Here is a 24,520-nt window from a genome sequence, read left to right on the forward strand (position 1 = left end):
ATATTTTGAAAACCGGACAGCTAATTAAACATTAGTAAGGTCAGGCCTCATAATGTGAACTTGCCACTAGCAGCTGGATAATGATAATTGAGCCTTGATGGTACATGGTGTGGTGTGCGTTTGGGTAAAACTGAGGAGGCAAGTGACTTCTTATGCCTGGTAAGAAGCATGCAACTCGAAACGTTTTCCCTTGGTCTGGTAGAGTACAAAGGCCAGTTTTAGCATTTTCCGTGATGGGCTTCCCAAAGAAAAAACTGCCAATGCCAAAGTTCCACAAGTTGTGCAAGTAATTTATTAAATGTACTATTGTTTATATAGAAAATTAACTTTTCTGGTTCCAGAAAAATCAGAAGGTCCCAATCTTGATTGGAGTCAGAACAACGTGACTGTGTCCAGTACGCGCGGACGGTGTCCAGTAGGTGCGGATTCCCCTTGAGATACAGCAACACTTATCAGGAGTCAGACAACGGATCCTGCTTAGCAGCAAAAGCCCTGGGCACAGATCCTCTAGACTGGTACCTTGAAAGAAAAAGAAACACTAACTTTTTAAAATTATGTCCGGTTTTAATTTCCTGTATTTGCTACCATATTGAGTTGTACATTTATGTCTCAAATAACATACTGTGTAACAAAGCATTACTGGTGGTCTATAAGTTGTCAAGGGCACGCTTGGGAAGTTTGGGGGGCCACTCATCACATGTACTCTGGCACAAAACATTTAAACACAGTGGTCTAGTGTTTAATTTGCCGTCTGAAGTCCTCTTTTCAGTTCTGGACTTCACTATTTGGCAAAGTTATGATCCTTGGATAATCACTGGCTTTCTAAGCCTCACTTCCAAGGATCTAAAGCAAATTGGGAGTGCTCTTAAACTGGTTACCCCCGGTCTAAGAAGCAATATCAAAACAAAAAATTGAGAAACATACATAATATAAACACCACAGCACCATGTGTCAATAAGGAAACAGAATACAAAGCAAATAACCCAAATGGCAAATGGTTGGTCATAAGTGCCTGTGGCACTGGGACAAATTTAGGCTCCATGGCCCAGTGCCCAAGCACAAAAACCCATTTGTTCCCCTCTCTAAATGAGCAGCAGACATTTTCTGAATTAGGCCCTAATGCACAAATATAGGCAAGAGTGACCATTTAAAACGTAACTCTCATACCATTTAATAAAGATGGACCTCAAAAAAAGAACGATTTAATAGGACTTCAGAGAAGTTTCAAAACAATTGCTTACCTGTAACTCCAGTTCTCTGGCACTGGATCTTTCATGCATACGCATGCTGTGGAATATTCCCTGTTGCCATAGCTTCATTTCCCTGTGCCTCAATTGCCGAACAGGCCCAAACTGCCGGAGGCCAAAAATCGGGTAAATTACACTTTTGAGAGCAATGCGAGTAATTCGATGTTCAGCTTTAGGTAGAAGCATTTCCAAAGTCTACAAAAACACCTAATACTAGCCATTCAATCTGACCGAATGCCCCATCATCCAAGATTCCAAGCATGCAACAATCATTATTGGGGTGAGGGGTGACAGGACAATGTGCAGGGCCTGCAAAATGCACCACTAGCTAAGCAAACAAATGGTGCGTGAATCTTGAAAGAGTGGCTACAGGGGGAATGTGACGGCTTCAATCCTTTTCATACAACAGCTTGCAGCGGTGGACTGTCCTTTACGGTTAGGGAAGATGGTGTATACCTGCCCAGAATAGTGTAGGGCACAAAACAAACATGATGAGCAAAATCAGATATTGCCGGTGCAGGAGTAAAAGGGTCCCTCCCATTTAAAAACGGTCCCCATGCTTAGGATGAACGGACGAGCGAGTGGGAATTAGTAAACCAGCGCAATTGGAGTAGGAGACACAAAGCATAACGCTAGGGTGTCTGTGGTTGTTGATTTGCAAGAAAAGGGGTGTGGGAATGTGTGTAGAGAGAACATGCAGCAAGGTTACCTCAAAAGGAACAAAAGGAATTGGATAAGTGTACAAATATGTTATTGAGTATTTGTTAAAACAAAGAAGGCTGGCTACTTCTTAAGACAGGGCTGTTAGAGGTATAAAACTGTCGCTAATTAACATCAATGCTGAATCTAGACAGAAAATAATTGATTGGGCCTTCTGTATAGATTACATGATCTCAATTATGAAATAATTTGGGCGGAGATTGCAATAGGATGCAAATTTAGACCGCAATAGATCTACTTCAACCAGACCATTACCAAGAGGAGTGCAATCAAGGCAGGTGTTAGAATAGTTTTACTAAAGTCCAACTAAGGGCTTCATAAAACCATGCATCAGAGACAGTACATAAGCGCCACTCTGAAAATGTTGGTAGCATGGACAGAGCAGCCAGGCTAATTTAGGAGGGAGAGGGGGCTTTAGCTTGGTACAAAGAAATTGTAGCATACATATGGTCCGAAAAAACACAAACACTATGTATTGTTAAAATAAAGTGTTTCTTTAAATACAAGTAGGCATAGATAAATCTTGGGGAAGTACTATAACATATATAAATAATTATTAAAAAACAGCAATACTTACGAGTTACAACAAAGTATAACCTTTAGATTACACGCCGCCAAGGTGAGTCAAACCGACAGCACATTCAGAATCTCAGTCAGCTATTCTTGGGGCGTAAAACCAAGTTATATATACTTGTAGAATACAATCAGTAATTCAAGGGTATTAAACCCGGTCAGTCATACAGTGACACTCAGTTACAGAAATCACTTCATAAACTAACAGTTCAGAGCTAGTAATGAAACTCATACCTTCTGAAGGGGCCTCAAGCTACTCAAAGATAAGGGAAGGAACAAGTTACTTACCTGTAACTGTTGTTCTCCAGCATGGGTCTGGCATGGATTCACATGCTCATGAATATTCCCCGTCGTCAGGCTGGGAATCCTCGGTAAAGAAAAAACCAGTATCAGTTTCGTTTCTGATCTGTCTTTCGTAGCAATAACCAATCACTGGTCTCTGCGTCATACTGACCACAGCCAATGACTGCCCTCTACCTAAGCACCGCCTCTGGCAGCCATCTTCAGATTTGGAAGCACGTGAAGTGGCAGTATGACCAAGTGAAGAGCCGCAGAGGGGTAGGCGGGAGGGTTCGCATGTGAATCCATGCCAGACCCATGCTGGAGAACAACAGTTACAGGTAAGTAACTTGTTCCTTCTCCAGCATGGGGTCTGGCATGGATTCACATGCTCATGAATAAAGAATACATAGCAGTACACACATGCACAACCACGGGAGGTGGCAAAGGCTCAACATTAAGCATCACATCAACTCAACATTAAGCATCTTACCTCCTCACCAGGCCCACCTCAGGCGAACAGGTTGCGCAGCACTGCTTGGCCGACCCTGGACTCCTCCCTGGAATCCCGGTCGACGCAGTAGAATTTCGTGAAGGTGTGCGTCGACCTCCACGTAGCAGCCCTGCATATGTCCAGCAGGGGCACACCAGATAGGAACGCCGTGGTAGCTGCGATCGCTCTGGTGGAATGGGCTCTCGGACGGCCAGGCAGCGGTCGGTTTGCCAACCGGTGACAGTACATGATACAGCCGGAGAGCCATCTGGAGATGGAAGCCTTCGAGAGAGCCTTCCCCTGATTGACAGGTCCAAAGTTCACAAAGAGTTGTGACGTCTTCCGAAAACCCTTCCTGCGGTCCACGTAGAACTTCAGCGCTCTAGCTACATCCAGCGAGTGCAAAGTCCTCTCAGCCGGCGACGAAGGCGACGGGAAGAACACAGGTAACACCAAGGGTTCGTTGAGATGGAAGTCCGACGGTACCTTGGGCATGAAGGAGGGGTGCGTCCTGAGCACTACCCTCGTGTCGTGGAAAGTCAAGTACGGGGCCTTGCAGGAAAGGGCCTGGATCTCTCCCACTCGTCGTGCGGAGGTGATGGCCACAAGAAAAGCTGTTTTCCACGATAGAAACTTCAACGGGGCCGAGTGCAGAGGCTCGAACGGAGGTCCCATGAGCTTGGTCAGCACCACGTTGAGCTCCCACGCCGGGGCCGGAGCCTTCACCGGCGGGAACGATCTGAATAGTCCCTTCATGAACTCTTTCACCAGACGATGAGACCACAAGGACGTCCGCCCCGTGGTTCTGGTGTATCGGGAGATCGCAGCAAGATGAATCTTGATGGACGCGTGTGCCAGTCCAGCTTTGGCCAGCGTCAGCAGGTACGGCAGTACTTGGGGAGCCGTAATCCGTAGAGGGTTAATCTTCTGTGCGTGGCACCAGACAGAGAACCTCTTCCATTTGTGTCCGTAGCATTTAAGAGTCGAGGACGCCCTGGCCTTTGCAAGAACCTCTCTGCAATCGGCCGGTATGTCGTATCCTCCAAACTCTAGCGCTGCAGGAGCCAGGCCTGCAAGTTCAGCGACTTCGGGTCGTGGTGGAGGATGGCGCCTCCTTCCCTGGAGAGTAGATCCGCGTCCGCCGGCAGCTTGATCGGCGGGGACGCTGACAAGTCCAGAAGGTCCGGGAACCATATCTGCCTCGGCCACGCAGGTGCGACGAGGATCATCCTGCACCGTGACCTCTTGAGCTGGTTGACGAGCCGGATTAGCAGAGGCAAGGGAGGGAACGCGTAGAGGAACAGGCCCTCCTAGGGGAACGAGAAAGCATCGCCCATGCTCCTCGTCTGGGGAAACCTGCTGGCGAACCTCCGGCACTTGGTGTTCGTAGCCGTCGCGAACAGGTCGATCTGGGGTGTGCCCCACCGTCGGAAGAGGCGATCCACCAGATCCTGCCGTAGTTCCCACTCGTGGCACGAGCGCAGCTCCCTGCTGAGTGAGTCGGCGATGGTGTTTTTTTATCCCTGCCAGATGAAACGGCACCAGAAAAATCCCTTGGGCGACGGCCCAATGCCACAGGTCCTGCGCCTCCTTGGACAGCGCTGGGGACCTGGTTCCGCCCTGTTTCCTGATGTAAAACATGGTGGTGGTGTTGTCGGTGAAGATCCTCACCACCTTGCCCTTCAGGGACGGAAGGAAGGACCTGAGGGCCCAAAACACTGCACGGAGCTCCAGGACGTTGATATGCAGGGACTTCTCCGTCGGGAGCCAGAGTCCCCTCGCGTGCAGATTTTCGGTGTGCGCTCCCCACCCTTCCAGGGAGGCATCCGTGGTCACAGTCTCCTGGTGGGCTGGGGTCTGGAAGTCCATGCCCGCCGTCAGATGCGCGCGGGTGCCCCACCACCGTATCGCTCGTCGGAAACTCTCGTCGAGCTTGATCCTTTCTTCGAAGCTGCCCGTCGTCTGGATCCAGCGCGCATCCAGGAATTCTTGCAACGGGCGCATCCGGAGCCTGCACATGGGAATGAGGTAGATGCAGGAAGACATCATCCCGAGGAGGGACTTGATGGATCTCACTTTGGCCGCGTCGGCCACCAACATCCGTTGCACTTTGCCCAAGATGGTCCTGGTCCTCTCCTCCGACGGGGAGGCCAGAAGGGACACTGTGTCGAGCCTAGCTCCCAGAAACAGTGCGACTTGCGCGGGCACCAGGTGGGATTTGGCGTAGTTCACGGAGAATCCCAGGTCCGTGAGGAGTTGGACGGTCCTTGCTGTGTGGACCACGGCGAGCTCCTTCGTCTTGGCGCGGATGAGCCAGTCGTCCAGGTAGGGGTAGACGTGAATCCCCTCGCGGCGCAGCTGCGCCGCCACCGGTGCGAGGCACTTGGTGAATACCCTGGGTGCCGACCGTAGTCCGAAGGGAAGGGCTTTGAACTGGTAATGACGCCCTTGGACCACGAACCTGAGGAATTTTCGGTGCCCCTTTAGGATTGGAATGTGGAAGTAGGCATCCTCCAAATCCAACGACGATAGGAAGTCTCCTTCCTCCAGTTGACCCAGGACGTGCTGTAGGGTGACCATCCGGAACTTCTGCGCCTTGATGAACTTGTTCAGCCGTCGCAGGTCTAGGATGGGGCGCCATCCTCCCGTCCTCTTCTTCACGAGGAAGTATCGCGAGTAGACTCCGGAGCCCCGAAGCCTCTTTGGGACGAGTTCGATGGCGCCCTTCCTGAGCATCGCCTTTACCTCCAGGAGAAGTTGAGGGACGTGAAGTTCTTTCCTGGCCACGGGGGGGACGCGCGGGCACCTTCTTTGAAACTCGAGCGCGTGGCCCCGGGCCAGGGCGTCCAGCACCCAACGGTCGGTGGAGATGGACTCCCACACGCTGACGAAGCCCGCCAGCCGGCCTCCCACCGGGGTGCTTCGGTGGGGGCCCGACTCCACGGCCGGTTCAATCCTGCTTGGACGCGGCCTTGCCGCCTTGACCTCCTTGGCGACGACGGCGGGGTCCGCTAGACTTGCCTCGTCCTCTGTAGGCCTCTTGCGACGACGAGCGGGCCGCTTGACGGTAGGAAGAGAAACCGCCGCCGGAACCTTTGGAGGCGCCCTTGCCTCCGCCGCTCCGAAAGGGCGTCCGTCGTTGCTGCAGGACTCCAAGGGCCCGGGCCGTCTCAGTATCCGCCTTGATGGCCTGGAGGGAATCGTCCACCGTCTTCCCAAACAGGTTGTTCCCGTCGAAGGGCATGTCCAGGACTCTGGTCTGGACGTCCTGCCGAAAGTCCGTAGCTTTGAGCCATCCACGACGTCGAAGGCAAACGCCGTTGCCCAGCTGGCGGAACCCCGCGTCGGCGATGTCCGTCGCCACTGTGATGGCGTGGTCCGAAGCCACTTCACCTTCCTGGAGGATCTCAAGGGCCTCCGCCCTCTTGTCCTCCGGCAGAAAATCCAGCAGGGGAGCCATCTTGTACCAGAGCTCCCTGTCGTAGCGGGCCACGATAGCCAAGGCGTTGGCCGCTTTAATCGTCGTCGCTGCCGACGAGATGACTCTACGTCCCATAGTATCCAATTTCTTTCCCTCGCCGTCCGGCGGGGAAGTCGATGTGGAGGCCGCACCCCCCCCCCGCTTTCTTCCTGGCTGCCGCGGAGACGACGGAGTCCGGGGTAGGCTGCGCCCGGAGGCATAGGGGGGCCGTGTCCGGGACCCGGTACTTCTTCTCGTACCGGTCTCTTCTAGCTGGCGTCGTGGAAGGGTTCTTGAGGAGGGAAAGGCCCTCATCCCAAATGTCGTCCAACAGAGGCACTGCGAGGACCGTCTTCCTCTTGGCCTCGCGCCGCTGATAAAGGAAGCCTTCCTTTTTCTTCTCCTCAGGGCAGAGTTGGAAAAGCTCGGAAGCCCTGGAGATCATGGAGTGGAAAGATCCGATCTCGTCGGGAGGAGAAGCCCTGGTGGGAGGCGACGACGGAAAATCCTCGTCGTATGCCTCGTCGTCCGTACCCGTCGCTGCCGTGTCAGTCCCCGTATCATCCCCTCGGGTGGATGGAGAGGAGGGCTGGACGGGGCGCGACGGTTGAAAAGGAGGTGGAGGATGGATCCTTCTTTTCTTGGTAGGGGGAACACCAGAAGGTCCCGGTTCTGGATCCCCCGACGGGAGAGGTTCCTCCGTCGGTAACGGTAGCCTCGTCCTTATCTCAGTGCATAAGGACTGTATGGCCAACAAAATGGCCGCCGAGTTGTCTCGCGGCGTTGGCAGAGGGGAATCCGACGGACGAGCAGGGGCCCCGTCGGCATCCTCGACGATGTCGTCGTCGTCACCTGCGTCGGGGCCCATTCCGACGGGCTGGTCTTGTTCCACGCCTAGGCCGTGGCTTAAGACCTCGATCAGCTCCTCTTCTGAGGTTGAGGCCGAATCTACGACGACGCCCTGCCCCCCCTTCTTCCCCACGGAGGGTTTCACGGGGGTCCTATCGATGGGCACAAAAGAAGACTCCCTCCGAGGAGGCAGGGAGATTCTGGGCCCTGAGGTCGCCACCACTGGTGCAGCCTCCACAGGCTGGGCCAGGGCCGCCGCGACCGTTTCGATAGAGGGCTTGGTCGGATGGATCAAGGCCTTCACCACCTTAGGTGCGCTCACCGCCTTATCCTTGAGGGAGGGGGCACTGCCACGCTCCTCCTCTGCCTTAGAGCTCGACCGGGGCCTCTCCAGGAGCTTCGCCGGGTGCTCGGCCTTCCTCTTACCCGACCCAGAGCGTTGGCTCGTGGTTGATGGCGCCGGGGAGGGTGCGCCCTGCCTGGCGCCCGTAGAGCCCGACCGTTCGGCGCTCCCGGTGCCAGCGGACTCGCGGTGCTTGGCCTTATGTTGGGCCCCCGTCGCCGGGGCGCCCTCAAAGGTCTTAGAAGACCGCTCGGATTTCTTCTTCTTCTCGCCAGACGGGCTCTTACCCTCCAGCCAGTTGGCGAGACGTTGATGACGGTCCTTCATGGTCCGTTCCGACATGTTGCCGCAAAACGCACAGTCCTTTTCCACGTGCGTTTTGTCCTCATGAAGGCAGTAAAGGCAGAAAGAGTGTTCGTCCTCCTTAAAGACGTTCTGCAGCTGGCATCCAGGGCAGACCCTGAACAGCTTTCCGGGCGTCGAGCTTCCCTTCTCCTGGGCCATCTCCGAGACCGGGCCTGAGAAGCTTCTGGAGTCCTCCGAAGTGTAGCTCGACGAAATCTTCACCCTTGAGGGGCACAGACGAATCCGACACGGGTCCCCGTTGATCGGATGTAGGATCGGTGGAGCTTGAGGCTCTTTTGACCGAAGAATCGAAGTTTTTTGTGAAAAGCGCGAAAAAATAGCACTAACGCTCGAGAGCAATAGCACGAGGATCCCAACACATGAACGTGCGGTAAAAATCTGAAGATGGCTGCCAGAGGCGGTGCTTAGGTAGAGGGCAGTCATTGGCTGTGGTCAGTATGACGCAGAGACCAGTGATTGGTTATTGCTACGAAAGACAGATCAGAAACGAAACTGATACTGGTTTTTTCTTTACCGAGGATTCCCAGCCTGACGACGGGGAATATTCATGAGCATGTGAATCCATGCCAGACCCCATGCTGGAGAATAGTTTCTTACCTGTAACTCCATTTCTCCAGCATTGGTATCTTTCATGGATTCACATGCTTAGAATATTCCCCGTCATCAGGCTGGGAATCCTCAGTAAATTATATAGACCTTTTCCATAGGAAAATTTCGACACTTGTGTCCCATCTATGTCGTCTTGGGCCGCGTATGCCTGCGCCATTAGGACGTAGAGGTATAAGTAGCCCCCCCCCCCCCGCGGCTCCCTCAGATTTTAACCCCAAAAATAGTCTGGGGGGGGACATCTGGTTTGCATGCCAGGGGAGGCTGGCAGGCGCATGTGAATCCATGAAAGATACCAATGCCAATACCAATTGAGTTACAGGTAAGAAACTATTCCCTTCTCCAGCATTGGATCTTTCATGGATTCACATGCTTAGAATAGATTGTACAGCAGTATCCCCCATAGATGGAAGTGTGTATGCAAACCAATATCTCCATAACCATAAGGCATATTTATCATGGCAAAACATCACCGTATAGTATGTTAACAGTGACAACATCACACTTCAAATTACATTAGCCAAAGGATGTGACCCCTTAATTGGGGCTTACCTTATTGAAACAGGTGCCGTAGGACTGCGCGACCCATCTGTGTATCCTCAGCATGTTGCTGCTCGAGGCAATAATGCCGGGTAAACGTGTGTGGTACCGACCAGGAAGCCGCCTGACAGATGTCTCCCAGTGGAATTCCGGACCACAACGCCGTCGATGAGGAAGTGGATCTTGTCTAATGGGCCCTTGGACGCTTCTCCAGCGGTTTTCCGGCTTTTGAGTGACAAAAGGAAATAGTAGACACCCATCGGGCTAGTCCTTGTTTCGAGATCGGCTGACCTTTAGCCGAAGGGACATAAGCCACAAATAGCTGTCTCGTGTCTCTGAAGCTTTGAGTGCGATGGAGGTAAAATTTTAAAGCTCTTTTCACGTCCAATGTATGGAGAGTCTTCTCCGCAACCGACAAAGGTGTTGGAAAAAACGTCGGCAGCACTATAGAAGAGTGCTTATGAAACATGGTAGGTACTTTAGGAATTAAATGAGGATTAGTATCCAACACAACTTTATTACTGAAAAATCTCAAGTACGGTGGATCGATCACTAAAGCTTGTATTTGACAGTCGTCGAGCCGAAGTAATAGCTACCAGAAAAGCCAACTTCCATGACAAAAATTTCAATGGTGACGATGACATCGGCTCAAAAGGGGGCTTCATCAGCGCTGCCAGAACCAGGTTAAGACTCCAGCTTGGAGAGAAGTTTTTCGCCGGAGGAAAGGTTCGGAACAACCCTTTAAGGAAATGTTTAATCAGCCTGTCACTAAATAACGGAGTTCAATGTCTCTTCCGAGTATATCTCGAAATGGCAGCTAGATGCACTTTTATGGATGAAACAGACAAGCCTTTTTGAGCTAGGAGTAGCAAGTATGGTAGAAGCTGTTCCGGTGTGATATCCAGCGGGACCAGACCTGGTTGACCTGCGCACCTTATGCAGAATCTCCTACATTTGTATGAATATGAAGCGTTCGCGGACAGCGCCCTTGCCGCTTGCAAAATGCAACGACAGTCCGCTGGAATCGCTAACGTACCAAACTCGGAGAAATCAGGAGCCAGGGGCTGTCGGGGTCGTGATGCCAAACAACCCTTTTCTCCTAAGACTGAAGGTTCGGGACTTTCTGGAACCTCATTGGTTCTGCCGCTGAAAGATGGGAGTAGATCGGAGAACCACACTTGTCTGGCCCAGTACGGGGCCACCAGGATCACCCGACATGGATATCTGTTGATCCATTGCAGTGTCCGACGTATGAGCGGAAATGGAGGGGGTGGTGGGGAGGCATACAGAAACTTAACCATCCACGGGAAAGAACGCTTCCCCTAGTGAGTCTTGCTGCGCCCACCTGCTTGTGTATTGTGGCCATTTCTTGTTGTCTCTCGTTGCAAAGAGGTCGAGGGCCAGATGACCCCATTTCTCGAAGACACGGTGTAGTTGTTGGTCGCTCAATTCCCATTCGTGTACTCGGTTCATTTCCATGCTGAGAGTGTGTTTGCACGTTTTTGACTCCTGGCAAGTGGAACGCCAATAGATCCATCTTCTGCTGAATGGCCCAATGCCAGATCTCCTGGGCTTCGGATGAGTTCTGGAGCGAGTTCCTCCCCGCTTCCTTAGATAAAACATTGTTGTTGTGTTGTCTGTCATAATCCGTACAACCAATCCTTTTATCCGTGGAATAAAGGATTTCAGGGCCCAAGGCACTGCCCTTAATTCCAGCACATTGATATGCAGGCCGGATTCCTCCGATGACCAACGCCCCTGAACCTGTAGGGAATCCAGATGAGCTCCCCATCCAGTTAGGGAAGCATCCGTCACCACTGTCATATGGAACACCGGTTCCAGTAAGTGCATTCCCTTTGTCAGATTTATGGAAACTCTCCACCACTGAAGTGCCTGCACGAGTTTGCTGTTGATGGTCAATTTGTCCGACCAAAGCCCTTGACTCTGTGCCCATCAATCTGCCAAGAATTCTTGAATCGGTCTCATGAAGAGACGACAATTGTTGATTAAGGGTATGCAGGACGACATGGTCCCCAGTAGGGACATGTACCTTCGCACTGATACTCTGGTGTTGACTTTCCACTCCGATGCTTTTTGCTGCAGTTTCAGAACCCTTTCGACGGATGGCTTTACCAGTCCTGACTGCGTCTGGAACTCTGCCCCCAGAAAGACCAAGGTCCTTGATAGCAATAAGGAGGACTTTTTGAAGTTTACTGCGAAGCCCAAACGTTGTAGGAGGCACATGGTGGCATGTAGACTTTCCTGTGTTCTTTCTGGAGACAACCCCCTCACTAGCCAATCGTCTAGATAAGGGTACGCATGATGACCTTTCCTTAACCAGGCTGCTACTGGAGCCAGACACTTGGTGAACGTCCTGGGAGACGATTTTAGACCGAATGGGAGGACCTAGAACTGATAGTGGGTCCATCCGACGACGAACCTTAGAAATCTTTTGTGACGCCGACGCATCGGGATATGGAAGTATGCGTCCTGAAGATCTAGCGCCGACAAATAGTCTCCCGGTTGTATCGAACGGATCACTTCTTGGAGCGTAAGCATCTTGAACTTTAGATTCTTGAGCAGTTTGTTGAGTGCTCGTAGATCTAGAATGGGATGTCATTTTCCATTGGGTTTCTTGATGACAAAGTAACAGGAGTACACTCCCTGTCCTTTTTCTGCCACCGGGACCAGTTCTATAGCCGCCTTTCTGCAGCATAAGCGTCACCTCTTGCCTTAGTATTTGAAGGTGGGGCTGCGTCGAGAACACCGGTGGAATGCGTGGCGGCTTGTTGTCCAAAACCCATTGGTCTGTTATGCGTGCCCACTCGTCGACGTGACGAGACACTCTGCCCCCCCAGGACGCCCTGTAAGTTGTCATTGCTGGCTTTTGGTCTGTTTATCCTTCGTCGATGAGGAGTAGGCGCCTCGTCGTCTGGAGGTTTGGTAATCTCTGCCTTTTCAAGTAGCTTGGGCTGCACGTCTGTAGCCTTGGGAAGAGTAGGAGGGCCTGGTGAAACCTCGGTCTCTAGATGATCCAAACCGGGAGTTACCTGATGCTCCTCTGAAGGGACGAAAGGAACGAAAATTCCTACCACTCTGGAGGGCTCCAAGGGAACGAGCCGTGTCAGAATCTTCTTTAATGCCCTTCAGTTTTTCATCGACTTTCTCCCCAAACAGGTGTTCTCCTTCGCACGACATATCCATTACCTTATATTGTACCTCTGGTCTGAACGTCGTGCATTTAAGCCAGGCTTGCCTCCGTAACACTACGCCATTGTTAATTTGCTTAAAGCCTGATTCCGCCAGGTCGACAGCAATGTTAATGGAATGATTGGAGGCCTCTTCTCCCTCACGTACGAGCAGCATGGCAGACTTCCTGTGTTCCTCCGGCAGATGGCCCAAGATAGGAGCTAGTCGATGCCACATTTCCCCATCATACCTGGCCATAACAGCCAGGGAGTTAGCTGCTTTAACTGTAGTCGCTCCGACCGATAGCACTTTCTTTCCAAAAGCATCTTGTCTCCTGGTTTCGTTATCGGGCGGGGTCGTGCATTTGTGTCGCGACCTTGCCTTTCTGGCCGCCGCCGCGGATACCACTGATTCCGGCGAAGGTTGAGACGTCAGGCACTTGGGGGTCGATTCCGGAGCCTTGAATTTCTTTTCCAATCGACCTTTTACTGCCAGTCCTGAAAAAGGGTGACGCATGGTTTTCAGTCCCTCCTGCCAGACATGGTCTAAAATGGGGATAGCAAATATCGCCTTTCTTCTCTTGCCCATATGATCGAACAGAAAACAATCTTTTTTCTCTTCTTCTGGGACTAGGCCAAACTCCGCACATGCCTTACCTATCATGGCATGGAAAGCACCCACATCAGGTGGTGATGGCTGCGCTGGACTCTTCGGAGTTTCCATCTCTGCTTCAGAGTCCCATGTAGGGTCCCTTGAGGGGGATAATGAGATGTCTGAACCCGACCCTTCACGTTCCGACTGACAGTTCCCCTTCTTCCTGCGGACGAGAACGATCTTCCTCAACCGGGTAAGCGGTAGGAATTCTGGGTGGGAGGCGAGGAGCCGGGCCTGGCTCCTCGACGACTGATGAGGCTTGCGGCGCTGTCGGGACAAGCTGAGGTAACCGATTGTCCAACCGCTCCAACAGCTTCTGTAATGTGTTCAACACCTCCAGGGACAGAACAGCCTGGGGATTCAGTAAGGAAGAGGTAACTGGAATGGCACTTTCACTAAAGAGCGACCCCGAACCAGTTGGTTGTAGTCTCAGATCGGTTGGATGTGCGACCGGATCACGGTCGTCCTCCGCCGACGAGATGGAGAAAGCCGCTTCTGGTTGCAGCAAGGCTTCAGGCGGAATCGGGTCAAAAACCTCTGGTTGCCATCCCACCGACGGGGCCACCGTCGACGATGACATCTTTCAAATAGGCTCTGTTTGACCTGATGAAATAGCCGTCGGAAGAGCTGTCGCCGAAGACAAAGCAGGCATCGACGATCGGACCGTCGTCAATTAAGTCTGTGGAGCAGGACCTTGAGGCGTTCCTGCCGTTTTCGGCCTCGACTTGTGGGACGAGGACTCTCGACTCGAGGTAGACTTATGACGGTCTCCTGAGGAGGATTTCGATGGGTCTTTTCTCTCTTTTTTAGATGAGGAGGAAGACGAAGCCTTATGCGAAGAGGAGGACTTCGCAGATTGTTTCTCCGAGGGGCGTTTTTCAGATGAGCGCGATTTCTTCGCCGGAGGCTCCGCCGACCCTGATCGAGGAGGGGGGACAGGAGACTTAGATCTCGAGGCTGTAGAGCCTACCTCCGATGCCGGGTACGCACCCGCTCCGTCATTGAGCCAAGTAACCAGGCGTCGGTTGCGGTCTTTTAGGGTCTTCTGTGAGAAGCCTTGACAGATCTCACACGTGTCCGCCGTATGAGGGTGAAGGCAGTAAATACAGTCCATATGGCCGTCTCCTTCATATACCTTCTTAAAACCGCATGTAGCACACGGACGAAATAACGCCTTTCCAGACATACTTCGAAAAGAAATAGTCGAAGCAGAAGTAGAAGAACGCACAACCTAATATAATAGTAGATACTCGAGGTAATCCCACTACTTTGGTAGACGGTTGAAATCTGAGGGAGCCGCAGGGGTGGGGCTACTTATACCTCTACGTCCTAATGGTGCAGGCGTATGCGGCCCAAAACGACGTAGGTGGGACACAAAAGTGTCGAAATTTTCCTATGGAAAATGTCTATATAATTTACCGAGGATTCCCAGCATGCCGACGGGGGATATTCCAAGCATGTGAATCCATGAAAGATCCAATGCTGGAGAAGTATGAACACTTAATAACTATTTTGGAATGCACTAAACAATTCAGGGAAAGCAAAATCCAATTACACTTTAAGACACAATGTGCCTCATTACAACTGTGGCAGCCACGGAATTACCGGTGCCAGTCCCTTACCAGCACCGGTAATTCCGGGTCGCCACATTGCAAGTTCTGCAGCGGGTCACGCTCTGGACGCCTGGCCAGACAAGACGTGCAGAGCGGGACCCGCTAGCAGTACAGGATGTTAACGGGCCCGTCATTAACGTGCCTGCTTATTTATTTTGCATTTTTAAAGCGCTCACACAGCCCGCGGGCATCGAGGCGCTGTTACAAGAATTGTTAGTTTTTTCAGTTGCATATTTTTTTTGTCTTAGTTGCGTATTTATAACGCGCTTAAAGACCCAGAGGTTTCTAAGCGCGGACCCGGGGATCGAACCTGTGTTGCTTAGTGTCTTCTTGCTTCCAAGGCGCACACATTGCCGTTAAGCTATCCTCCCAGGACAAGCTTAGCATCCTCCCCATTCCTATTGAGCCCTATGAGGGCTCAAATGGGAATGGGGATGGGGACGTACCTGTTCAGGGTCCCGCGAAAGGGAATTACCTGGCCCTCCAAGGTCGGAATGGCCTGATAAATCCCCTTTTGCGGGACCCTGGCCCGAGTTTGGGGGTAGCCATGCCGCTAAAAACGGCATGGCTACCTCCAAACTTGTAATGAGGCCCAATGTATTTCAAGGTAAGTAATTGACCAATTGGTACATAACTATCCGCTACCTAATAGCTAGTTATACCCAGTATACTTTTAAGAAGTGTACAATGCAGTTTCTAAGGTAAGTAAGAGCTTTATGAAACTATTTTAGAATAGCACTAATGCAATTCAGGGAAATCACAACCCAGTGTTATAAGTTTAGAAGAGCAGCAGCTATAAGTAAAACCATATACTTTTAAGAGTGGCATCAAGCAACTCATAAAACAAGTATTAACTTCAGAACTGTTTTAGATCTGTATAAAGCAGATCGGGGAAAGCAAACCCCAATGGTAGGTAAACCCTATTGGTAAGCTTTTACCCTCCAGGGACTTCGCAGAAGGATAACTTAAATGTGTTCCAGCATTAGGGCTGGGCAGGTGGTATGGGCAAACTCCCACCCACTCAGAATCACAGGATTCACACCAGACCCAAGGTATTACCCAAGCCCACACAGTACCTTAGGAGAAAATAACCTCTGGGTGGATGCCTTCAGGATGCAGCAGCAAAGGGACTTGTCTCTGGATTTTTGGTCTGGAGACAAAATAACTGGACAATGGATGGGAACCTGCAGCAGCAGTCAGGAGGCTTCTAGCAAAGGTTTCTTCACAAATTCTTGTGGCTCTGGATTTGGCGCCCTTTTACAGGAGCCAGATGAACAAATATATTGCCAGTCGGATTCTCTTCACTAATCTGCGTCCTGCAGTCTGCTGAGGGGACTTCAAGGATTTGAATCATGTCTCTGGAGATCCAGCAGGAGTTCAAAGTTTCAGACAGCAGCTTCAGACTTCGAAAGACCATGCACCGAGTGGATCTCACCAGCCTCTGGGTAGGAGTGGTTTTTGGGACCCCCCCAGGTTGAGTAGAAGGAATGGTTACATCAGGCTCCGGTTACACAGCAGGCTCTCTGGTAGCTGGAAATTGCTACAGACTTCTATCTTCATCTTTCTCTTCAGATACAGCGCCAGTATCCAACTGCAACAGCTTCCTGGATCAGAGTGTTCATGAGGAACTACAGCACAACTTCTGCAAACTTTCCCTGCAGTTGACAGAAAGGGGTGGTCTGGCTGTCCAATCAGGACAGCCAGCCCCCCATTGGGAACTGGTTTCTTTCAGGCAAGGTGCCGAATTTTGGACTCATCCCTCGCTTCCTGCCTTCTCAAAAACCCTTGAGCCTACGCATGGAATACAAAGGATTCCCGCGAAAGACAAAACTTCAACCAAGGTCGTTCCTGCCTAGAATGGCAGGGGAAGACCACAGAAACAACAAGCAAACGAGAAATGGCAAAAAAAAGAATGAGCCCAACATTCTAGCAAAACGCTGGCCCTTCCGTGCATTACCGAGGCTGATTTAACAGCCTGCGAGTAATAAGACTAAAAAGTCACTAAGGTAAAACCACTGCCACTAGCAATTCAAGTAAACTTGCAATTGTAAAGAAAATGGTACAGGTAAGTGAGGAATGGGATACATTGTATCCCCCCCCATCAGTCCACATAAGGTGGGGGGTGTGATGGCTCACTAAAATCAATGTAAAGGGGATGCAAATCTCACTTTACCTCTTGGGAACAGTAGTTTACCAAAGAAATAATTAAAATGAAGCAAGTGCATCTAAAATGCTGTGTGCTGCCAAAGTGCATTACAGTCAGTCCAAAGTTATAGGAAACTATAACTGCAATCACACACTATGGAGAGACATAAAAAGGTGACCCATAAACAGAGTACAATACTATTTGAGAGGGGAGAACGTTTCCCACTCACCTAGGGACAAGGTAAAATAATGACCAGGTCCAAGCAAAAAGTTACAGGGTTGACAGGGGTCAGGAAGATGTATCATAATGAAAATCTTACTTAAAAGCAGGAAAATGCCAAATTGGCATCAGTGTCCGAGTGGCAACACTGCAAATTAAACTGCAGGGAGTATACAAAACGGTACAGTAAATGAAGCATGATAACATATTGGTTGTATCATGACCAATTCAGGCTTTTTAAACAAGATCGCCTCCTGTTCCAAGCAGAGAATGTTATCTGATTATTCGCCAGTTCTTATGACCTAACATCTTACAACTCAGTCTGAAATGCATAAAAACTGAAGATTCAAATAGGATGCACACGCCCATGAAAAGGCAAAATGTAGCAGTCTGCATGTTTTTTCCAAAACAAAATAATCAGTTTAGTATGTCAATCAAGAGGGAGGCATTTACATGCTTCATAAGAAGTGTGTATAATGGCAAAAGTAGCATATTGAAATTCACCCACATTGAATTGCATGAATTTAGAGATGCTGTAGACAGGGAGGTCATTATGCAGCTGAAAAAAATAAGTTACTTACCCCTGGTAACGGTTTTTCGACTGGCTGTACCTCCCACCTATGCCTCATCTTTGATAAATGCATTGTCAGCTTTGCTGCTTCGGAAAAATAATTCCCACACCAGAGGGTGCTGTGCTCGATGTTGTGGTGTCGATGTGCCTCGAGGGCTGCCGAAAGGTGTCGACGTCATCAGCAATACAAATAGCTCGAGCCGCACCCGTTGGCTTCAGTTCTGTTTTTTCATTCCCGTCAATCGAGTGATTGACCAGGCGTACCCCAAGACTGCAAGCTCTCAGAAAATGTAGAGTGTAATGCATGTAAATTGTACGGCGGGATAGGCTGGGAGGGGCGATGAGGAATACGTGGGAGGAACATCCAGTCGAAAGAACGTTACCAGGGGTTAAGTAACTTGTTCATCAAATGGATTGTGTCCTTCCATGTATTCCTCATCTTCGATAGACTCCAAAAGCAGTGACAATCTGGAGAAGTGAGTACCAATTGAATGAAAAACAGCCTTTGCAAAAAGACCTCCTTGTAACGCTCACCTGGCTCCCATGGAGGCGCTGACCTGGTCTGGATTGCTGTGACCTCTTCAAGCGTGATGCGCAGGATTCGAAACACCGACTGAACTGGACCCCCAAATCTGGCTTGTCTGGCCCGTAGAAAAAATCTTTCTGTAGGTGGAGAAAGGGGATTAACTGACTGCAGAGTATTGTGATTGCTTCCCACCTCCCCTTGGCTCTTCTCTGACCAACTCCGAAATCCCCAATCAAGGCTCACCTTAATGTTTGAATGGATGAGCTCTCCATCCTGCTTCTGGTGCAGGGGCGCGTATTTGACCAGTTACTTCACTGATTTCGGAAGGCGAAATGCCGTAAGTATGCAGTTTAAAAAGTTCCAGAGTAGAGTCTTCTCTTTGTTTGCTTTTCTTAACCTGCGATCTGTCCTTATTTTCAGGTGCAGAGCGGAAGTGATGCTTCGAGGGATATTGCCGGAGATAAACTCAGGTGAGTTTGTGATAAAATGATCCCTTTAAATGTCTTTGAATCCCTCTAGTAATGTCTTTCTTTTTTCCCCCTTAGGGGCTGGGGTGCGGTACCAGGCCAAGAAGTGGCGCCGACCCGAAATGAGGAGTGGTTCCGTCAAATATGGCCAGGTAAGTCTTGTGACGGAAAATCAGGCTTTCCTCATTTGTTCATCCTGCTCACCTTTTGTCTCTTCTTCTCCCCTGCAGGTGCAGAGATGTGGCGGAATGGCCAGAAGGTCGCGGTGGATAGTGAAGAGCCCACGAGGCAGGTGAGGGATGCGCGGCGCTGCAACAAGTAGCGCGATGCTTTTAAAGAATGTCTATCTTCAGGATCGCTGGCGTGATGGTTCCGGACACAGGTAGGAAGTTAGATTAAGTTCTTGGTTTTCACCTTTTCTCTTCCCTTCCTTCGTTTCAGGTATCCCAAGATCGAGGCGGGCGTGGCTGGAGGCAAGATGCAGGAGCAGGCACGGCGAGCGTTCAGCTGCTAGATGCAGAGCAACGCGAAGCACGTGTGGCAGTCGGGGCGCGGTTTAAATAGCCTTGGAAGAAGTTCCAGGTAAGTATTCTTCCACGGTCCCCACCCAAGTAAAATTGTTCCTTTGATAAAATAGTCCCTCCTAAGCCTCATTTGGCTTGAGGCTTCATGCAGCATGGTCTGCGTCAGCTAAGTGCACCAAACACCCTCTTTTATGAGCCTGGCGCCTAAGGCGCCAGGACAAAGTCCAAAGAGCCCCTATTAGGGGCCGCTGGGCTTTTACCCGAGGGCATGATGCCTGCTCCCGGGGGTGCTGGGCCTGTCCTGGTGCTCCGGGGGTAGGCATCATGACACTCCTTGAGACAAGGTCGAGTCCAAACAGTAATGCTTTATGAACATATGCATAGACGACCAGGTGGCCGCTGCACAGATACTGTTTACTGGGACACCCCTTTGCAGAGCTGCAGTAGATGCTATGCCCCTAGTGTAATGGGCCCTTAACCCATCTGGTGGTTCTTTACCTGCCTGCCAGTCTATAACATTCTCCAATTACTAAAAGTATCCATTTAGTTTAGTTACTGCCGGGCCCAATTTGTGGCCAGTATACTCAATGAAGCGTTGATCATCTTGTCTAAATTTAGCAAGTTTTGACAGATAAAAGCTTAGAGACCTTTTTGGGTCTAGCCTGTGAAGTCTTTCTTCCTCCTTTCCTGCATGAGGAGGTTAAAAAGTTGGCAGTGTAATCTTTTGAGACAAATGAAAATTCGAGACTACCTTAGGGAGGAATGATGGTTTGACTTTAAGGATGGAAAATAGTGTAAGGAGGCTTACAAGAAAGAGCCTGTAACTCACTCACCCTGCGGGCTGTTAGTGCCACTAGGACCGTTTTTAATTTAAGGAGCCTTCGAGGACATGAATGTAATGGCTCGAATGGAATGCATATGAGAAATTTTAATACCAAATTTACGTCCCAAACAGGCACATGAAAAGGGGCTGGAGGGTACACGTTAGCGAGACCCTTTAGAAATTGCACAATCAATGGTACCTTGAAATAAGAGACTTCTTCAGAGGAGCGCTTAAAAATGGAAACCGCTGCCAGGTATCCTTTATCATTCCAATCTGAAACCCCAGATTGGCTAAATGTACAGGAAAGAAAGCACTATAGGTGCGTCACATTGGAATGGATCCACATTCTCATCTTTGCACCAGTTACTGAACTTATTCCAAAGACACAGGTACAAGGATTTGGTTGCTTGCCTTCTGGTCGAAAGCAAGAACTCCATTACGTCATCCGGAAGGTCCCAATTCTTATATCCCAGCCTCTCAGAAACCATGCGTGCAGGCTGAGTGTCTTGACCTCTGGATGGAAAACAACCTTCCTCTTGCAAGAGAAGATCCTCTCTTCGTGGAACACGTATTGGAGGGTAGATGGACAAGTCCAGTAGGTCCGGGTACCACGTTGTCCTGGCCCAATCCAGAGCAATTAGGATAATGGATTTCCTGAACTTTCTTAACCTCCTGATCACTTGAGGAAGGACTGGGATTGGAGGAAACGCATAGAGAAGAGGAAATTCCCAGTCCACTACGAACGCGTTTCCTAGAGCTCCTTTCAGAGGAAATTCCATTGAGCAATAATGTTTGCAGTTCCGATTGATCTCTGTCGCAAACAGATCCAGTTAAGGGGTTCCCCAAAGGGTGGTGATCTCGAAGGACTTCCTGAGCTAGTTCCCACTCGTGGGAGACTGTGCTCTGCCTGTTCAGAACATCTGCTGCCATGTTTTGCTCTCCAGCTAGGTGATCTGCAGACGGAGCGATTCCTTCTTGAATTGCCCAGAACCAGAGCTGCATTGCCTCTCTGCACAGTGGTAGTGACCCTACACCACCTCTCTTGTTGAGGTAGTACATGGCCACTGTTGTCCGTCTATATCAGGTCATTCTTTCCCTGTACAGAGTGCAGGAAGGCCCTCAGTGCTAGTCTGATTGCCCTCATCTACAAAATGTTGATGTGTAGTTTGGACTCCGATGGAAACCAACGATCGCTGACCTGCTGACTGTCAGATCATCAGTGTGGGCTCCCCACACCGAGTGAGGCGTCCGTCACTACCATTATCTCCGGCCATGGTTGCCAAGAATATTCTTCCTTGAGAATGTTGTCCTCACAAGCCCACCAAATCAGGTCTTGAGCAACTCTGCTCAGAACTTGCAGTTGACTCGACATATTCCCTGAAAATTGGAACCATTGAGTTCCGAGAGCCCATTGAAGGGATCTCATTCAGGCCTCTGGCACCAGGAAAATTCAGGATGCCATGAGACCGATCGACCTCAGAAAATCGAGGGCTGGAAGATGTTGGACATTCAGGAATTTTGCTACCATCTGCTGAATGTGTTGAGCTCTCACCTCGGGGGGCAAGGCTTTCCCAGAGGAAGTATCTAAGATCGCTCTGATGAACTGGAGTCTTTGGAATGGTATCATATGGGACGACTTCTAATTGAGGGAGAAGCCCAGTCTGTGTAGGAAGTGGCAGGTGATGCCGAGATGTTACTGGGCTTGCTCGGGTGAATGAGCCCTGATCAACCAGTCGTCCAGGTAGGGGTAGACTTGAATCCCCCTCTCCTGAGACTTGCTGCCACTACCGCCATCAGCTTGGTGAAAACCCTCGGGCGGAGGTCAGCCCGAATGGCAGAACTCAAAACTGATAGCGAGAACCGCCAACCACAAACTTCAGGTACTTCCTGTGCTTGAGATGAATTGGCACATGAAAGTAAGCATCCTGAAGGTCCAATGATACCAACCAGTCTTGGAGTTGGAGAGCCTGAAGGATCTGAGAAAGGGTTACATCTTGAACTTGTCCTTCCTGAGGAATTTGTTCAAATTTACTTAGGTCCAAGAGGGGTCGCACTCCTCCGTCCTTCTTGGGAATGAGAAAGTAGGGGAAATACAAACTCTTGTTACTCTCCGCTACAGGTACATGTTCTATTGCACCTTTCTCTAGCAGGGTTAAAATTTCCTGCACAAGGAGCGGATCTGGAATTTTGACAGAGTTGGTTCCTGGTGGATGATCTTCAGGCCTTTTTTTTTTTTTTTAAAAGGAAGGCAGTAACCTTGGGCTACTGTTCCCAGTGCCCAAGCAGCTGAAGTAATGCCCTGCCATTTGTTCAGATGCTGATAGATCCTGCCTCCCACCGGGGTCTTGTGGGTCAAGGTCTCAAAGTGGTTTAGAAGCGGCTGCAGCATCATCTGAGGGTACAGTTGCCGCTGCTGGTCCTAATCTAGCACCCTTTCCTCATCCACCATGAGGGAATCTTTTTTGTCCCCTTTGTCCAGCCTTGTTTCCCTTCCAAATGAGGATTCAAACGAAAAGGACGACCTCTCCAGGAAGATGAGCCTGAATAGGATTGCTGTTGAGGTTAACGTATGGAGGCGCCAAGTGACTTAGCCTCCGCTTTGGAGGTTTGCAGCTTCTCCAGGCTCTCATCTGCCTTGCTGCCAAACAACCTCAAGCCGTCGAAGGGCATATTGAGTAATCTGGCTTGCACATCCAGTGCAAAGCCGGACTTCCTAAACCACGCAAATTGCGTAGTACGGTGCTAGAAGCCATGGACCTGCTGATATGGTCAGCAGTGTCCAGTCCTGACTGGAGACACTGTCCGACTGCCTCCTTTCCATCCTTCACTAAAGCCAGGAAGCGGTTTCTTCCCTAGCCTTCCGGAATGTGCTGAGCCGCCATGCTAACGGTCCCACAGGGTGAAAGTAAATCTTGAAAGTATACGAGTAACATTAGCCGATTTCAAGGCCATACTGCCTGAAGAGAAGATCTTATGCGCCCAGGCAGCAACTCTTGTCGTCCCTATCTGGGGGAATAGAGGGGTAAGCAGACTGCCTGAACCACAAAGCTTTCAGGTGTACGGTGCTAGGTCAAATAGTCCGGATCAATGCTAGAAGGCCTATATTTTTTGGCAAACTTCCCATTTACAGCAGGACCAGATTCTGGAGTTTCCCAGTTTGCCATGACCTTCCTCTGAAGGGCTGCATGAAAATGTAATACTGGATCTTTCTGAGGGCCTTGATTTAGAATATACGTCATATCATCTTGTTCATAGGTAGGAGAATTCCTGCTGCAGCCCATGAATTCAATGACCCGATTCATGATATTCTTGTATGCAGAATCTGCATGTTAAGCCCAATCGGGTCTGCCAAATTCAAGCTCTGGCGAAGGGTCTATATGCCATTAGCCGACTATAGGCAATCGTAAAGACCATTTATCTTAGATTCCTGATCAAAAAGTTCCTCAGGAACAGTTTGGGTATCATAACCCAAGCCAAATGGTGGAGAAACTTGCTCAGAGCCTTGCCCTTCCTCATAAATGAGGCCATAGATTAGAAAATGTCTTTTCGGTATATGCTTATAGGCCTTCTCTGTATTGGGCAGAGGCTTCGAAATGATCAAAGTGACCTTCGACAATAGTTGACGCTAATGGCAACGACGCAGTCTTCAGCAATGACGTCTATGTTAAAGGTGTCAACGTGGTCTTCGACAATGACGTTGATGGCGCCTCCGACAATGGTATTGATGAAACCTTCGACAAAGGTGTCAGAGGTTTTGAGTTTACTTGGCGTTGCCTTCGATTTATGCACTGATAGGCTTCTCTGTCGACGGTTTGCTCTTTACTAGAGGTATCAGAGAAGGGCTACGTTCTCTCGACGATACCCTCAATGATTACTCGCCAGACCTAGAGCGACTCGCCAATTTGACACTCGCCTTTGACCTCCATCTGTCCTCTGACAGATGGATCAGGGCATGGTCTTTGGGTTACTCCTTTGAGGGGGTCGAGTCCGCATTCTTGAATATACGCAACATTGAACTCCTAAAAGCCTCCCATTTTTTGAGGGAATCATTTTTGGTTGGACACCTGATAACCTCTGTAGAGGAATCAGACGAAGAAGAAATGGGAGCCCTATGGCGTCTTTTCTTTGCTTTCTTCGATCGAGACTTCTTGGACTTTTTGCACCGGGATGAGTCCCTAGACTCCCTGAATTTGTTATCCCTCTTCGAAGAGGCCTTCGAAGCCTCCCTCCCCGCCGCCAGGTTACCTTGGTGCTCCCGGAGAGCTTTTCCTGTCATGGCCTGACAGGACCCGGAGTCATCGGTCTGATGTTT

The 24,520-nt window shown here is 50.2% G+C and overlaps 1 protein-coding gene across 1 annotated transcript in view; it reads right to left on the bottom strand.

Annotated features, from left to right (window-relative positions):
- Positions 1 to 269: 269 nt before the first annotated feature.
- Positions 270 to 24,520, bottom strand: part of ETFB (electron transfer flavoprotein subunit beta) — a 511,591-nt gene continuing 487,340 nt past the window's right edge. The window contains exon 7 of the mRNA XM_069604796.1: positions 270 to 519. The gene's annotated coding sequence lies outside the window, so the exon portion shown is untranslated. The remainder of the gene's footprint in view (positions 520 to 24,520) is intronic.

The sequence above is a fragment of the Ambystoma mexicanum genome, chromosome 1p, assembly GCF_040938575.1.
Source record: "Ambystoma mexicanum isolate Mex_15411 chromosome 1p, UKY_AmexF1_1, whole genome shotgun sequence".
In the NCBI taxonomy this organism is placed as follows: Eukaryota; Metazoa; Chordata; class Amphibia; order Caudata; family Ambystomatidae; genus Ambystoma; species Ambystoma mexicanum.